The sequence below is a fragment of the Rattus norvegicus genome, chromosome 9, assembly GCF_036323735.1.
Source record: "Rattus norvegicus strain BN/NHsdMcwi chromosome 9, GRCr8, whole genome shotgun sequence".
Lineage (NCBI taxonomy): Eukaryota > Metazoa > Chordata > Mammalia > Rodentia > Muridae > Rattus > Rattus norvegicus.
The window spans coordinates 26693234-26712178 of record NC_086027.1 but is presented as its reverse complement, the minus strand read 5'-3'; positions in this window follow the sequence as shown (position 1 = coordinate 26712178).

The window sequence follows — 18945 nt, the reverse complement described above, 5'->3', positions numbered from 1 at the left end:
TCATTATTGTATATTGATAGAAATTTAAGGACTTTGCTTAATCACTCTATATTGATAGAAATTTAAGTTTTTGTTTGAATTATTATAGAAATGTAAAATTGTTTTGAAATATTGTATAATGATAGAAATGTAATGTTTGTTAGAATATTTGAATATATTATACATAGATGCCATTTATAGAAAATGTGATGGTTCTTACAATTATTTCCATATTGTATAGATTGCTAATGACAGGGAGAAAGACAATTCTTTAAAAGGGGAATATGAAGTGGAAACTTCTAGTTCTTTTGAAAAGTTACTTATGCCAAATGATGTTTTGCTGAGACACACAGGTTGTCTTGCTAAAACAAACACATAAAAGACTTTTCCTGAAGTAGACATGGGTGAAAGGTTGTTTGGCTGTAGCAGACATATGAAAGGAATCTCGATGAAGGAGTATAAATATGACCCAACAGACCGAGTATTGGTTTGGTTTGCTCCATGTTGCTATTCTTTGCTAAAGTCATGCCTGTATTGGTTAGCCTTACGTAGTACTGTTGAGCTCAACTTGTGATAAGGCTGCCATTGAGAGAAACATGCTCACGTGATTCCTATGGCCACCTGCTGTGTCTGAGTTCTTGCCTCAGGTGGTTTCTTCAGTATTGAACTACAACTGTCTGGTGTCTGCTTGCTGAAAGGGAAGGACTGCTTGCTGTTTCACAACTGTTGTCTATCTGCCTAGAGGACTGGTCTGCAGCTGCTGAATAGTATTTAGTGTTTGCTATGGGACTGAACAGCTGCCCAAGAAGACTAAGCTCACTCCTAAAGAACTATTGGTGAACAGGTCCATTTCCTCTGTATCCTAATAACTTTTTCACTACTTCTGCTAGGTGGTGGGTTAGAGGAGCAGGTGAACATTTACTAAAAGTAGGTTGCAAAAAGTTTGTGCCTACAATTTTGTTTGTAACACTAAATTAATACGTGAGTGTATTAATCCTGTGCATATGTATTGCTCAGCCCATTTTCAGGTCTACCCTATGTCTCTGCTCATCTTTCCATACCATGGAACTTGCTTTATTCCAAAAACTGGACTGTACCTGCTGGTTTGTGGCTGTTGTCTGCCTGCCTAGAGGACTGCTAAGTTGTGTTTGATGCTTGCTACGGGATTGAATTGCTCAATATTTGTTTGCTTAGTAACTGGATTTTAATCAATAAAACATTAACATGATTGAAGGATGTGAAGCTGTAATGGCCCAGGATTTTGGAGGAAGGGTTGAAGGAGCTTCAGTTCCCAGATTCCTCAGATGAGAATAACAGGCATTAGCTCCCTCCCACTCCCAACCTGGTGCTATACATTTAACTCCTCCACCATCAACCCTAGTAAGAATTTATTACTCTGACAGTTATCAGACATCACTCCTTGTTTGACCTTATAAGGTTAGTCTACTTCAGACCCTTAAGCCCCTGAGTATGCAAATGTAGCATCTTGTAACACCTCTGTCATGACAACACAAATTTTGCCCCAAAAATTGTGGTCACCTCCCCAGGGGCATAAATACCCATATCCCCAATAAACTAAACTAGTTTTTGAAGCTTTTCCTGGGTATGTTCTTTATTACTCATCACTGAGCAAGGTCCTGTATGTACCCACCTATGCCTGGCTAAACTTCCCTCCCTTCACTCCAGTCTGGTGTGCAACTGGTCTAGCTTCTCTGAGGGAGAAACAGACACAAAGCAAAAGCAAAACAGGGTCTCTGGCAGGCCTCACCCTTCTACGGTCATTCCCTCTCCCTTAGTAAGAAACTAGATTATATGACTAAAGCTACCCACCAAGGTCTACTCCCTTATTTGCACTCTTTCTCCTCTTGAGGTGAGGCTCAGCTATCAAAGTGTTGAAGTTCAGCAAGCCAAAGTCCCCTTTGTCTCACCGAATTCACATCCCCAGTTAAAATTTACCACCTCATCCTCACATGGGGTTTCCCCTCATACCCTTATAAACTACCGTCTACCTGTGGGTCACGTCTACCTCCATTTTGTTAGGAGGCAGTCCTTTGCCCTCAGGACAAATAACCTTCCCTTCTCTCTTGTTTCCTTCCTCTTCTCCCTCATCCTCTATCTCCTGTCTTTGCCTCTTATTCCCTGTCCTCTGTCTTTCTGGGAAAAATCTCATTTATGCTGAGAACTTGGTTTTAGGGTTCCTGAGCTGATACCAAACTCTTACAATGAATTTTGGTTCTATTTATCAGAAATGTACTCACTGTCAGTTCTAATTTTTCTTCCAAAGGTATTAAAAATGGCAAATTACCTCTTCTCACTTTGTAGTAAAGAAACTTCCTATTTCTGCATCCTGTGTGTCCTCTGTTGTTTATGTCCTTCTTAGATTGTGCGTTTTTATTAGATAACAAGGTAGATAATAACAAGATTGCAGGTCATTAGAGTTGGGTCCATCCCTCAACATAAACACTGAAAAAATATAACAGGGTCTAGAGGAATCTAATCACTGATATGAGTAATGGGACAAGAACCATACCACTTACCATGGAGAAGATGTGACACCTTGAGCTGCCTAGAATGGCATTAATTGGTAACTAGATGAACCCAAAATTATAATGTTATTAGAATGTCATGTGATTTTTTTCTTTTTTTCTTTTCTTGAATATTTTCTTTAATTACATTTCTTTAAAAAAAAACAGGCACTGATCTTTACTGTTTACTAGATTTTTATTTACATTTAAAATGTGATGCCCTTTCCTGGTTTCCTGTTCATAAATCCCATTCCCCATTACCTTCTTTATGATGGTGTTCTCCCACCCATCCACCTACCCCTTCCCAATTCCTGACCTCACATTCCCCTGGAGTGGAGGGTCCAGCCTTGGCAGGACCAAGGGCTTCTCCTCCCATTGTTGCCCAGCTAGGCCATGTTGTGCTACATATTCAGCTGTAGGCATGGATCTGTTCATGTGTACTCATTAGATGATGATTTATTCCCTGGGATCTCTAGTTACTTGGTATTGTTGTTCTTATGGGGTTGAAAACTCCTTAGGTTCCTTCAATGGGGACCCTATTCTCAGTTCAATGGTTGGCTGCAAGCATTGGCCTCTGTATTTGTCATGCCCTGGTAGAGCCTCTCAGGAGACAGCTATATCAGGATCCTGTGAGCATGCACTTCTTGGCATCAGCAATATTGTCTGGGTTTGTTGACTGTATGTGTGTAGGCTGGATGCCCAGGTGGGGCAGGCTCTGGTCATTCCTTCAGTCTCTGCTCTAAACTTTGTCTCCATATCTCCTCCTATGAATATTGTTGTTCCACCACTCAAGAAGGACTGAAACATCCCACTTTGGTCATTCTTCTTGAGCTTCATGTGGTCTGTGTATTGTATCTTGGGTAGTCCTTGCTTTTGGGCTAATATCCACATATCAGTGAGTGCACACCATGTGTGGGGGAATTTTTTTTGTAGTTGGGTTACCTCACTTAGGGTGATATTTTCTAGTTCCATCCATTTGCCTATGAATTTCATGAAGCCATTGCTTTTAATAGCTGAGTAATGCTCCATTGTGTAAATATACCACATTTTCTGTATCTATTCTTCTGTTGAAGGACATCTGAGTTCTTTTCAATTTCTGGCTATTATAAATATGGCTGCTATGAATATGGTGGGACATGTGTCCTTGTTATATGTTGGAGGATATTTTGGTTATATGCTGAAGAGTGGTATAGCTGAGTCCTCAGATAGGACTATGTCCAATTTTCTGAGGAACCACCAAACTGATTTCCAGAGTCATTGTACCTCTTCACAATTTCACCAACAATGGAAGAGTGTTCCTCTTTCTCCACATCCTCCTTAACACCTGTTGTCACCTGAGTTTTTGTTCTTAGTCATTCTGACTGGTGTGAGGTAGAATCTCAGGGTTGTTTTGATTTGCATTTCCCTGATGACTAAGGATGTTGAACATTTCTCTAGGTGCTTCTCAGCCATTTGATATTCCTCAGTTGAAAATTCTTTGTTTAGTTCTGTACCCCATTTATAATAGGGTTATTTGATTTTCTGGAGTCTAACTTCTTGAGTTCTTAGTATATATAGTATATTAGTCCTCCATCAGGTGTAGAATTGATAAATATCTTTTCCCAATCTGTTGGATTAATATTGTAAATATGTTGTAAATATGGCCATCTTGCCGAAAGTAACTTACTGATTCAAAGCAATTCCCATCAAAATTCCAACTCAATTCTTCATAGACTTGGTGAAAGAGCAATTTGCAAATTCATTTGGAATAACAAAAAGGCCAGGATAGCAAAAACTATCTTCAACAATAAAAGACGTTCTGAGGGAATCACCTTTGCTTACCCCAAACTGTAACACAGAGCAATAGTGATAAAAACTATTGGTATTGTATTGGTATAGAGACAGGCAGGTAGATCAAAGGTAGATTGAAGACCCAGAAATGAACTCACATACCTATGGTCACTTGATCTTTGACAAAAGAGCTAAAACCATCCAGTGGAACAGAGATACAATTAAAAAAAAAAAAAACGGTGCTGGTTCAACTGGTGTTCAGCGTGTAGAAGAATGTAAATTGATCTTATCACCTTATACAAAGCTCAAGTCCACGTGGCTCAAGCACCTCCACATAAAACCAGACACACTGAAATTAATAGAAGAAAAAGTGGGGAAAAGCCCCAAACACATGGGCATAGGGGAAATTTTCCTGAACAGAACACCAATAGTTTATGCTCTAAGATCAAGAATAGACAAATGGTACTTCATAAAATTGTAAAGCTTCTGTAAGCAAAGGACACTGTCAAAAGCCTATTTGATTTTTTTAAAAAAGAGAATTTCATATATTATGGTCCCTCTTTTAAGAATCAATCCAGCTATGCTTATCAATCACTGCTGACAAGACTCTGCTCTTCCAACGCCTTCCGTTACTTTCATCCTTTTCACCTCTGGGGGGATCAGAGTTCAGTGTGTGTTTTGTGTTTTCAAAATGGGTGAAAGGACAATCTTAGGAATGTTAAATTTGCTCTGTATTAACCTGTGTGAAATCTTTCACGTTTACTATTTATAAATCCCTCAGTGAATTCTCTAACTTGCTATGCATTTGACAATAGAAATCTTGTCCCTTTCAGGTAATGTCCAGTTCTAAACTGAAGCCTCCCAATTGGCTTCTAGCTCTATTTTAAACCCAGGTCTCATTGCTTTTAGAAGGTAAGTTGCAAAGACTATAAACTATAACATCTTTGTTTTACTTCTCACATCCAAGACTTATGTTCTTCCCAGTCACATCTATATCTTATTTCTTCACCAGCATTTAAATTAAGTGAAGTACAATTGTTTAATATTAAGAACTGCCACCTAAGTAAAATTGTTGGCTTATTTACTCTAAGAAGTGAATAATACTAAGAAAAATGCCTCATAAGCAAAGCTTGCCATTTATTGTAAAAGTTATTATAAATAAAAAATGCAACATTAACTCAGTTTTATTAGTATATTCTTGCAAAAGATAAATGGAAAGGCAAAACTGAAAATATTCTATCTCATCTTTTGTATAGAAGGGATGCAAAAGGGTCTTAAATATAAGACTTTAAAGTCTGAATGAGCATAAAGTGTGATATATAGTATATAACTGTATATATTACATGATCTCCACTCTCTAATATGTTCTTACAAAGTAGATAACAAGAATCACATTTGTCTAGAAATTTTTTTGTTATATTCCATGCAATAGAGGTCCATTAAAGTGTGAATTGATATTGTTTGGTTTGATTAAGCTCTCTGCACACCCATGAAAGAAATATATGGTAGGGTATGCTGATATATAAGCAAAAATCATGTAAAACACAGTAACATTTCACTAGTGTTTTCCCTACTAATTGATCACTTTGTTTTGCTGGTGGATTGTTTTTTGTTTGTTTGTTTGTTTCTTTTGTTGTTGTTGTTTTTGTTTGTTTTTATTGCAGTAGTCACAGAATCCTAGGTATTTTGGTAAGTCTTGAATTGGTGTTTTCCCTCTGTTTTGTTGTCAGACCATGGCCTAAGAATGAAGCTCTATAAGGAGGACCCTGAGAGCTTGTGAGAAAATTCTAAGACTAAAAATCAAAGTCTATGACTTCTGATCTTCCATAACATGGATTGATCCTGGAATTTAGTTTCATACCCCTTCTAGGTATAGTAAATGGGAGTGGGTTTACTTAGGATTACCTGTTATCTACTAATATTCAGAGGATCGTTCTAAGCACAGGTTGCACCCCTGGCAGCATACAGATCAAAATTACGTAGCCTTTGCTCATTTGACTTTGTTGCACTCTCAGAATATAAATTATCTGATGCTCTGAGTAAAGTTGGATATTGCATGAGACTTTAATTGCCTTATTTTTTTAGTCTTTCCTTGCTCTCCTAGGTTTACATGCCCAACTAGAGGGGTACTATCCTGTGACTTCCTTATGACCGTGAGAGCCAATATATCTTCAGTCAAAGACATACTTTCTTTGTTGCCTTTGGAAGCCAATTAGATCCCAATTCAATCATACACTACTAGGAATCAGGGGTATAGCCACTACAAAACTCATGTCTGATTTATCACATAAATGAGGAACCTGAGGAACCTCCTAGACATGGGTGACTGTGTTATTTCCCTCTTAATTAGCCATTCATCCAATGTATCATTCATATTTTGATCTTCCAGCCTTAATTCCTCATCACATCTCAAGCTGCCATTTTGTTTCCCTTTTTCTATACAACCTGCTTTAGAGGACAATCACTCTCAATTTTCTGCCTCTAGTCACATAAATCAGCATTCTGGATGACAAATGCTGCCAGGACTTCCTGCAATGCCCATGGGATGTTGACTGAACATGTACATGACTATGAAAAGGATAAGGAAGGCTTTCCCTTCTTCTTATACCCAGGAAACCAACAAGTAGGACAAATCAATATTTATATTACAGTCTCTCTTCCAGTATCCATAAACTTTAATTTCCATGAAAAAGCTATTTAAAATGTGTTTAAGATTTCATGTCTCTGGAACGCACCAGTACACAACCCAGAAACTCTAACGTCCTCCTCAGAAGCTATATGTTGAATACAATCAATCAACTGGTAACTAATTCTGAAGCCAACACTGTAATAAAACACTGCTTTGGAACACACAAACTACTTTTACAAGCATAGTTATCATGAGCAACATTCACAAGTATTTGTAAGGACTGAGGATGCCTAGAAGGCAGCATGGACTTTGATAGAGTGATAGGTGCTACAGACATGTATTCATTGGAAAGCCATAAGCTCCTTTGTCAGAGGTAAGAACAATTACCCCGTTTGATGGATACGAGCTGGATTCACAGTTCCTGAGGAATTCTGGCTCAGTGATCGGTATGGCTACACTTGAAACAAGCTTTAGGTGACATATGTGACTTCCCATCTTTGAGGCTTCCTTGGAGATAGCCTCAGCTCCTGCTGCTGCTGCTGTCAGAATCTAGTATTGTTGTCTGTCATGAAAGGCCCTTTTATTAAACACCTTAAATGCCGTATTTTCCACATCTCTCTGAAAGTTTTGAGGACTGTCATCTAATGTATTAAGTATACTTGATTTTAAACTAATTTACTTATATTTAATGAGTTGTTTCAGACTTAAACTCCACAACTACACAGATGGCAAAAGTCTGTCCCTGTAATAAATTTCATTTGTAAAGAACATGAAGCATTGTTCTGAGCACATTAAGGACTTGGATCATTTATAAGTTGACTCAGCATTAACCTATTTTGTCATCTTTAACAGTTTCTAAGTTAGTATCCTTTTATAGAATAGAATGTTAAAGCTTTATGCCTATTAAGTTTGAGTCTTATTGAACTACCAGAAACCTTCTTGTAATTCAGGTTGACCTCATTTTTGAATTTTTGGAATTCCTAGTACTTTTGCCACTAATGAATGTAGCAGCCTCTTCTGCATTCAGTACATTAAGATAGGATGGGGAAGACAAAGTGAAGGAGAAGGGGAGGTGTACAAAAAAGCCAAAGAGAAGAGGGAAGAGGAAGATTAGGTTGATCCAGGATATTTCTACAGAGCAGGTTCCAATGCCATAAGAGAAGGTTCTCTACCATAACATTTGCTAGAGATTATTAAATTATCACTGAGCACAGTTCACCCATGCACATGTATGAGCGTGTGTGTGAACACATGCACATACATGCATGCACACGTGTGCGCGCGTGTACACACACACACATGCACACACATGTATGCTAACTAAATGTGTAATAAGTCAACATGTATGGAAGGAGCACACATTCCTGTTGTGCAACAGGATATTTTGTGTGAAAATTAGCTTTTTATAATGAAGACTAAATAGCTAATCATTTCTTTTGTTTTATTCTGTTTGATTTCTTCATATTGAAGTTTTAATGTCTCCTTTTTCTCAGTCATGTATTCAAGCTTCTCAACATTTTTAGCAGGTTATTTTAGGATATTTTATACTAAGGGAATAATTGTAATATATGACAAGGCTTTGGATTTCTGATTCTACATTGACTTTTCAAAAGTTTTAGCATTTGATTATTTAGTTTTAATATCTATTTGCTTTTCTTCAAAATGTATCTGGACTTGAAACAAATAATTTGCATGTTTATAATATTTGTGTTCATTTGTGTTGATACCTGAATTGAAGTTGTATTCTTCTGAGAAGGCAATTCTACTGCAGGTCATCACAAGTCAGTTAAAATGCAAGTTAAAACTTCATTTAAGGCTTACTCAAAAATCTTGACAAGAGCATGAACATAAGTGAAGAACAAATTACACATTCCAGTTGACACTATTTGGTACCTTCTTTGTGGTAATATTTTGCACTAGGAAATTTTGCATGAGATTTATCTTATAGATTTTTTTCAAAGTATGGATTACTTACCCTTTTACCCAATATCAGTTTCCAATAGGAGTTTAATATCATAAAGAATAGATAGATAGATAGATAGATAGATAGATAGATAGATAGATAGATAGATAGATAGATATTTGTTATAACTTACTTTTCCACTTCAGGATTACTTCAAATCAAATGTTGTTTCTGTTATTCTTGCCAACAATCATTTCGTTCATTTGTACGATTGATTAATAAGTTGATGTGTTTTAGGGTATTGTGAAAATTTAAAAAGATTTTTGTTTCCGTAAACACCATAGCCTACTGAGTATCATTCTGTGTGAAACAAAAAGCAAGTTTGCTTCAACACAACTCAGAAAACTACTGTTGGTTTAAACTTCAGGAGTCTGACACCAGGTATTTTACTATAGACATGTTCAAGTATAGTACATTTGCCAAAAAAATAGTTTCTTCTTGTAACACAATCTCATATGCACATGGAGCTAATGGTATAATTTTATATCAAAACTCTTTTCAGAGTACATGTCACTTCTTCCATAAAGGTTATTAACCTCCTTCAGTCCTATTTTTAAGAGTCTGCAGGAGCCAGGCTCTTAACCTTTCACCCAATTTCACTAAGATGTAGTCTTAGTAATTAAGGTAGTTTAGAGGTCACCAGACAATAAACCAAATCCTTACCCAGCACTCTGGGTGGAAAATGGATTACACATCTCTTCCTTTGCAGAGATAACACTGCGTGTTTAACATTCCTGGTTTCCACAGTATTTATCCATGAGCACAAGCATCTTGTGCTCTGTAGGGGATTTAAGTATGATTTTCAAGTTGACAAAGGGTGGCCTTATGATCTTAACTTTGATTGGATCAAAAATAATTTGAAGATAAATACATTTCTCTTGATGTACTGATTAGTGGTGCACTTCCTGAGAGAGTTAGAACTTACAGGTTAGAAGCTTATGGATGGCTTAGTCTGTTGATGTTTTTCTGATTTGATGTCATTATTTGGAAGCTGTTAAAGGAAAAAAAACGGGGCCTAGTAGGAGAAAGTAAATCATTGTTGGAGTGTCATTTGTTACTGTACATGATATTGGGACTGACCATCATGATAGAAATTCGTTCACTTTGCCATACTTTCCTGTCATGATAGAGTTAACACTCTTAAATCTTGAGACTCTAAGTTGTTTCTATCAGATATGTTGATCACAGGGCTGAGAAACTAATGAATAGTGAATTTTGCCTTCTTGTTTCTGTAACAACTACCTGAGATACACCAACTCAAAGAGGAAAGTTACTTTTAGTTCATTGATGCTTCTAGTCAATGAAGAATTACCCTCATTACTTGTGTGTCTCCAATGAACTTAGTCTTATACTAATGGTATGGGATAAATTTGCTTATGACCAGTATACAATAAGAATAAGGAAGAAAACAAGATCTAAAAACCCCCATTGACAGCATGTCCTGAGTGGCTTGAAGACCTCCGACTATACTCACATTTTAAAGATTCCATCAATGCCTAACCCCCAATCCACCAAACTATAATAAAAATCTGTATAGCATAGGCCTTTGAGACATTGCACTACTACAGTAAAACAGGTACATTGACTTTTTCAAACATTGGGTTTTTTCCTTAAAATAACCAGATTTTATTTTCCATGGATCCTCCTTACACTGAAGAACCAAGAGACTTTTTGAATATGTTAATGTCCCTAGAAGAAATACATGGTAAAAGAACCCCAAAGAAAACAAAGAAAAAGAAAAAGTGTATAAATTAGAATCTCATTGCATAGTTCTCTTCTCATTCTAAAGAGTAAAATTATTGTGATATTTAACTTATCAAACCATTGAAAGCTGAACATGTAGTATTGTCTTTTTTTATATATTTAATTTTTTTGTATTCACTTTACATCCTGGTCTCAGCTCACACACACCCTGTCCTCCTAGTCCTGTCTTCACAAATCCATCACTGTATTACTCCCTCTGCTTCTCCTCAGAGAAGAGGAAGAGCCTCTTGGTTGCCATCCCAGCCTCAGACATCCAGCCCCAGGAGGACTAGGCACATCCTCTTCAACTAAGGATCAACCAGTCAGTCCAGGAGGAGAAAAGGAAACAACGACAGGCAACAGAATTAGAGACAGCCCCTGCTCCAATTGTTAGGGGACTCACATGAAGACCAAACTGCACATTTGCTACAAATGTGTCAGGGACATAGGTTCAGAGTGTACATGCTCCTTGGTGGGTAGTTTAGTGTCTGTGGACCCTCCATGGGCTCAGGTTACTTCATTTTGCAGGTATTTTTTGGTACCCATGGCCCATCCTGATGGCTCAGTTCTATTCCTCACTGTTCTATATAATTCTCTGAGGTCCAGTTGCTTGACTGTGGGTGTCTGCATCTGTTTCTATCCTTTGTTGGATGAAGCCTCTCAGAAGACAGTTATGCCGGGCTCCTGTGTGCAAGCATCCCAAAGTATCATTAATAGTGTCAAGAACTGGCTTTCCTTTACATGGGTCTCAAGTCTCTTTTACATGGGTAGGTTGTTCCCTCAGTCTCTACTCCTTTATTATCCTTGTGTATCTAATAGGTAGGACAAATTTTGGGTGGAAGATTTTGTGGCTGGATTGATGTCACTCTCCTTCCACTGGAAATCCTGTCCAGAAGTCTGGAATTGCAAAAGCTTTTTAGTTTCATGAGGTCACATTTATTATTTTTTTTTATCTCAGTGCCTTAAGTATTGTGTTCAAGAATCTGTCTACTGTCCAATGAGGTCAAGGCAGTCTCCCCAATTGCTCTTCTACTAGATTTAGTGTGAAGTTTTATGTTGAGGTCTTTAATCAACTTGGATTGACTTGAGTTTTACATAGGTTGATCTATATGATTTTATTTGCATTTTTCTACATGCAGACAACCAGTTAGACCAGTACCATTTGTTGAAGATGCTTTCCCTTTTCCTTTGCATGGTTTTCCTTTGCATGGTTCTTTGTCAATATTAAGTGTGCATAGATATATGGGTTTATTTCTGGGTCTTTGAGTCCATACCATTGATCAACCTATTTTATGCAAATCTCTGGTGGTTTTTATAACTATTGCCCAGTAGTGCAGCTTGAGGTCAGGGATGGTGATACCTCTAGAGGTTATTATACAGGTTTTGGTTTTCCATATGAAGCAGAGAATTACTCTTTTCAAAGTCTGTAAAGAATTCTGTTGGAATTTTGATGGGAATTGCATTGAATCTATACATTTGTTTTGATAAGGTGACCCTTTTTACTATGTTAATGATACTGATCAAACAGCATGAAGGATCTTTCCATCTTTGGATATCTTCAGTTTCTTTCTTCAGTAACTTGAAGTTGCTGTCATACAGGTCTTTTACCTTTATGGTTAGAGTTGTATCAAGATATTTTATATTATTTGTGGCTATTGTAAAGGGTGTAGTTTCTCCAAATTTTTTCCTACACTCCTAATTAAACAATTAGGTGGGCAATTAGTTCCTTTTTTTTAATCTAGCCACTTTGCTGAAGGTGACTCATGTATACTATCCTACCATCCTCAAATAGGAATAGTGATATCTTTATTTCTTCCTTTTCAGTTTTATCCCATGACCTTCTTTTGTTGTCTTTTCTTGTCTCCTGTTGTTTGGGGAATATTGGTATTAGCTTATCTGTGAAAGTCGTGTAAAAATCCACTGTAAAACTGCCTGACCCTGAGCCTTTTTAGGTGGGGAGACTTTTGCTGACTGCTTCTATTTCCTTAGTGAGTTCAGACTAAATAGTTCACCTGATCTTGATTTAACTTTGTTAGATAGTATCTATCTAGAAAACCAACCATTTCATTTAGATTTCCCAATTTTGTGGAGTACAGGCATTTGAATTAAGACCTATTAATTTTTTGAACTTTCTCAATTTCTGTTGTTATGTCTTCCTTTTCATTTCTGATTTTGTTAATCTGCATATTGTTTCTCTGCCTTTTAGTTAGTTTGCCTATGGGTTTGTCTATCTTTTTTGATTTTTGCAAAGAACCAGTTCTTGCTTTCATTGATTCTTTGTATTGTTTTCTTTGTTTCTAACTGATTGATTTCAGCCAGAGCTTTCTGGTATGCTTTTATATTGCTAGCATGGGAGCTCTCTAATTTCTTTAAAAAGGCATGGAATGCCAAGAACTTAGCAATTCTTAGCGTTGCTTTCATTTTGCCCCATAAGTTAGATTATGTTATAACGTCATTTCACTGAATTCTATAAAGTCTTTAATTTCTATCTTTTATTTCTTCCCTGACTCAATGTTCATTGAGTAGAGAACTGTTCAGTTTTCATTAGTTTGTAGGATTTCTGTTCTTTCTGTTGTTGAAATCCAGCATTTTTTCCATAGTGCTTTGATGAAATACAAGGAGTTATTTCAATTTTCTTGTATCTGTTGAGGCTTATTTTGTGACTAACTATATGGTCAAATTTGGAGAGGTGCAGGAAAGTATATTTTTTTGTGTGTGTTTTGGTAAAATGTTCTGTGGGTATCTGTTAAGTCCATTTGATTCATAACATTGATTAGTTTCACTATTTTTGTGTTTAGTTTTGTCTCAATGATATGTTCATTGGTTAGAGTGGGGTGTTGAAGTCTTGCACTATTAATGTCTGGGATCAATGTGTAGTTTAAACTTGAGGTTAAAATGGGTCGTTGGTCTTGGATTTTGAGGCCTAGATGTTCAGTATTGAGATATTATTTTGGAGGGCTTTTTTTTCTTCCTTTGTTGAATTTGGAGTGTCCTTCCCCATCTCTTTTAATTAATTTTGTTTAAAAGTTTATTTGGTTGTATATTAGAATGGCTTCTCCAGCTTGCTTCTTATGTCCATGTGCTTGGAAAGATTTTTCCAGCCCCTACTCTGAGGTAGAGTCTATCTTCATTTCTGGTTGTGTTTCATGTATGCAACTGAATGAAGAATCCTGTTTTTACATCCATTCAGTTAGTCTTCATCTGGTTATTGGGAAATTGAGTCTATTAATGTTGAGAGATATTAATGAACAATGATTGTTTTTACTTTCTGTTATTTTGATGTTGTTGCTGTTGATGGTGGTGGTGGATGGTGGTAGTGTGTGTCTGTGTGTGTGTGTGTGTGTGTGTGTGTGTGTGTGTGTGTGTGTGTGTGTATGTACTCACACTTCATTTATTTTGGTTTTGGTTTTTCTGTCCTGGATTTATTTATTTCCTATGTTTTCTTGAGTGTTGTCAATCTATAGGGATTGGAGTTTTCATTCCGGTCTTTTTTGTAGGGCTGGATTTATGGACAGATATTGTTTAAATTTGATTTTATCTTGTCATATCTTGTTTTCTCTATCTATGGAGATTGAGAGTTTTGCTAGGTATAGTAGTTAAGGTAGGAATATGTGATTTTTAGGGGCTGTAAAACATCTGGCCAGGCCCTGCTATGTTTTAGATTGTCTGTTAAGAAGCCAGATATATTTCTAATAGATCTTCTTTTGTATATTACCTGATATTTCCCCCTTTTCACTTTCAATATTCTTTTTTGTTCTATAGATTTTGTATTTTGATTACTGTATAGTGGAAGAATTTTCTTTTCTGGTCCAATCTATTTGTTTTGTAAGCTTCTTGTATGTTTATAGGCATCATTTTCTTTAGGTTGGAAAATTTTTCTTTTATGATTTTGTTGAAAATATTCTCTGGTCCTTGGACCTGGGGGCTCTTAATTTTTCTCTATTCTTGCTATTCTTACGTTAGATCTTTTCATTGTAGCTCAGATTTCCTGGATGTTTTATTTCAGAGAATTTTTTTAGACTTAACATTTTCTTTGAATTACGTATCCATTTCTTTTATTGTATTTTCTACTGATATTCTCACACTTCCAGCTTCTGTATATTTTTGGTGATGCTTGTATTTGTTATTACTGTTTTCTTCCTTATGTTTTACATCTCCAGGATTCCCTCACTTTGTGCTTTCTGTGTTTCTTCTATTTCTATTATCATATCTAGAACAGTTCCATTCATTTACTTTACCTTTTTAATTATATTTTTATGTCTTTAAGAGACTTATATATTTCCTCTTTAAAGACCTCAACCTGTTTGATTTTATTTTGCTGTAGTTTTTTAAGGAATTTATTTATTTCTTCTTCAAAGACCTCTATCAGCTTCATAATATTGTATTTAAAATCATTTTCTTCTGTTTCAGTTGTCTTAAGGTATCCAGGGCTTTCTGTAGTAGGATAACTCTGTTCTGAAGGTGCAATATTTTTCTGCCTTTTGTTTATTGTGTTCTTTCAAGGGCCTTTATCCATCTTGATTGTTTTAGTCCCTGGATATTACTATTGTAGCAAGTACTGGGAAGGTAGGCTTAACCAGGATATTCCTGGTATAGCAGGCCTCTGTTTGGAAGCCTTGGCTAGGCAATGGAACTTGGGAGAAAGTCCAAGTCACTAAGCAGATGAATGTGCCCCAGTGAACAAAGAGGATAGTGAACTGGGAATAAAAGTGTAGGAATCTATCCTTAATGTCCCTGGTGATGCAGGACTGGTGAAGGCTTGCAATCAGGTGGCCTGACAACAGAACTAGGTGGACATTAACATGATGCGGCTCAAGGCAGTTGGGAGTGCTGCCACATACTTAGCAGTCAAGGGAATGGATGGAAAGATTATCTTTACACAGAGTCATGATACTATAATAGCTGATTATCTTGCATGGTATATTTAGTAAATTACAAACTTGAAATAATACAATAGATTATAGAAATTATAATTCATCTAACAAATACCAGTTTGTAAAGATGTTATGACCTTGTTTTGTAGTGGATTGATTGATAGATAAGTAGTTTTGCATATTTTCTGTTGGTAAGTCACTTATCACCCATAAATAAATAAATCTTTGGTGCTGGAAAGATGATTTAACAGTTAAGGAGATTTGATTTTGAAGAGGAAATTTGAAGCATCCACATAGGACTTCACAAACATCAACAACTCCAGTTATAGGGATCTGATGTGTTTTGCCTTCACAGACACTAGGCACACATGTAGTACTCAAACATACATGCAGGCAAATAGTCATACACATAAAATTAAACAAACACATTTTCTAAATCAGTAAAATGTTACAAAGACATTTTGAGATTGGAGAACCTGAAAGTTCTCCAATGCCTTGTGTTACTATAGAAAACTGAGTCTGCATAGTATGACTCTGCTTATAGCAGTTGATCTTGTGATATCTTCAATTTCTCACATTCCTCCAAGGAATTCACTAGTTCTGCTTTGGGCAGCAAATGAGTTTATAAGGAATGAGCGAACCATAAAGGACAGTTCATAAGCTCTCAAATTTGAATTTAATTTGAATGCAGGCTTGCTTTCTAGTGTAGCAACAAAATTCACATCAGCAGACTTATAAATTACTGAAATGTAACTCATTACAGTGTATGTGCCTCTAGTGTTGATTATGCTTGGTCAAGACCTCAACTTAGATGGTGATATGTGCATTTTTACTGCTTCGGATGCTGCATTCTAGCAGACCATCTGATGATCCCTTCCTGAAGTGTGCTCACTGTATTGTTCATAAGTTGATTTGTAAGAGTTATAGTTTTTTGAGACAGGATCTCACTATATAACCTGAGGCTGGTATAGAGCTCTCTGTGTAGACTATGCTAACCCAGAACTCACAAAGATCATCCCACCTCTGCTTCTGGCTTTCTGGGATTAAACACATGTGCCTAGCTAACATTTTCTTCTTAATTAGGAGTGTTTAAGAGGGATCCAATATTTAAAACCACATTTTCATAACACAAGAATAAACAGTCTCGATAAAAGGAGATTGGAAAGAAAAAGCTCTTCTGATTCGTTCAGCCTTCATTGTCTCCTGAACAGTCAATCAGTAATTTCAAGGTCCATTAACCTCTCTGGCTTCCACCTTGTCACTCAGCGAATCCTTTGACCTGGACAAGAGTGTGGGACATTTTGTGAATTTTTATTCCTTTTCTTCTATTAAAATAGCCCAAGAGCAATGCAAAGAGGTGAAACTAACAGAGAAATTCAGGCCAAGGACAAGGCTGGTTTAAATATTTAAATAAGGATAATCACACAATGCAGACATCTAAAACAATAGTCTGGCAATGTCTATAGAGCAAATATAAGTTTTGTTCACTTCTAGGATGCCAAACTAAGACTGTTCTTGTATGAGGTACATGGTCCTTCAAACACTATGTTATAAATTGGGGCAAATTTAACCAACTTAAAAACACATGTTTTATCTGATATATTTTTATTCTAAACATAGATTTGTTTTTATTTTTGCTCCCTTTTATTGAAAATAGAATTTTAGCCTTACCTAATATATTCTGATTACAGTTTTCCCTTTTTCTTTTTTTCTCAATGTTTGGACATCCACAGTTAGTTCAATTCACAGAAAAAAAATGTGGTCCAATAAGCAGGCAATTATTTATTTAGGTTTATACTTCCACATGTTAGTCCATCACTGAAGGAAGTCAGGACAGGTCCTTTTTTTCCCTTAATTTTTTTAATTGGATATTTTCTTGGATATTTCCCCATTTTGCTTCTATGAGGGAGCTCCCCTACCCACCGGCCCACTCCTTCCTACCTCCCTACTCTGGCATTCCCCTACACTAGGGCATCAAGCCATGATAGGACCAAGGGCCTCTCCTCCCACTGATGCCCAACAAGGCCATCTTCTGCTACATATGCGGCTAGAGCCAGGGCTTGCTCCATGTGTACTCTTTGGTTGGTGGTTTAGTCCCTGGAAGCTCTGGAGTGTCTGGTTGGTTGATTCTGTTGTTCTTCCTATGGGGTTGTGAACCACCTCAGCAACTCTATTTATTAATAGTCACTTAGGAATGCAAAGTCACTTGTCCACTTAGAGGTTTGTAGCATGTCCAAAGAAATACAGCATTTCCATTTAATGGATAGATAATAATTCATATTTGTATCACCAAAATCAAACCAAAGAATATCAAGATATTTTCATTTTAAGATAAGCTTAATAGAAAGTCTAAGATATGGTTTTTTAATTAATAGTTGGGATTTATTGAATTCTTTGCACAAGTCAGTGTAACTACAATTTCATTATGAAACTCTACACTTATCACAGTGACTCTTCTTCATCCAGACATAAAAATATGTGACCTGTAACATTACAGAATATAAGGCATGAACTCTTTATCTCCATGAACCTTATCCTGTCCATTTTATTTTCACATATTTTTATTTATATTTGTAATTCTAAGCATAGAACCCAGGGCCTGGAAGTGTTTAGCCAAACTCTTTACTACTGATCTATGTCTTCTGCCAGCTTTGCAATAAATACGTCTGAAAGAGCCTTTGAGAAAACACTAAACTGTAAAACAATAAGAGAGCTTACAAAACACAAATTTCTGTTTCACGGTATAAGAAAAGAGCAATAACAATTTGGATGACATTTAAAAATGGCTTGATGTATTAAAATGTTTTATTACCTTTATATTGTATGTAAGGATTCTGTGTGTGTATGTGTGGTGTGTGGTGTGTAGTGTGTGTGGTGTGTGTGTATGTGTGGTGTGTGGTGTGTGTGGTGTGTGTGGTGTGTTTGTTGTGTGTGTGTGTTCATGTGAATATGTCATATGTCATGTATACAGAGGTCAGAAAGCAATGTTCTACAGTCTCTACTTTTACCATATGTGTTCTGAGGTGAAACTTAGGTCATCACACTTAGCAATATGTGCCTTTATACAATGAGTCATCTCACTAGCCTTAGACTAATGAACAATTTTTAAGTAGTCTTATCAAAATGTTTCATTATTTTCTTTGCAACTTTTTACTGAAGTATGGTTTACACATTCTCTGTGTGAAGGATATATAAGGTATATATGCTTTATAATAAAAATTTCCATGTTTTCATTATGTAGTCATAAGTTTGTCTTCATCATCACAGTCAAAGCCTATTTGTCACCCAAACAAGATGATAACCTGTAGAACTAACAGGCCCTTTTTGCTCACATATCTTCTTGCAAATAGTAACCAAACTCTGATCCATCTCTCTGTAGCCTTTTTACAAGAGGACTTTATGCTACCTCTCCCTCACATGACTGACTTTATGGAAGGCACATATCTTGCTTCAAGGACATAA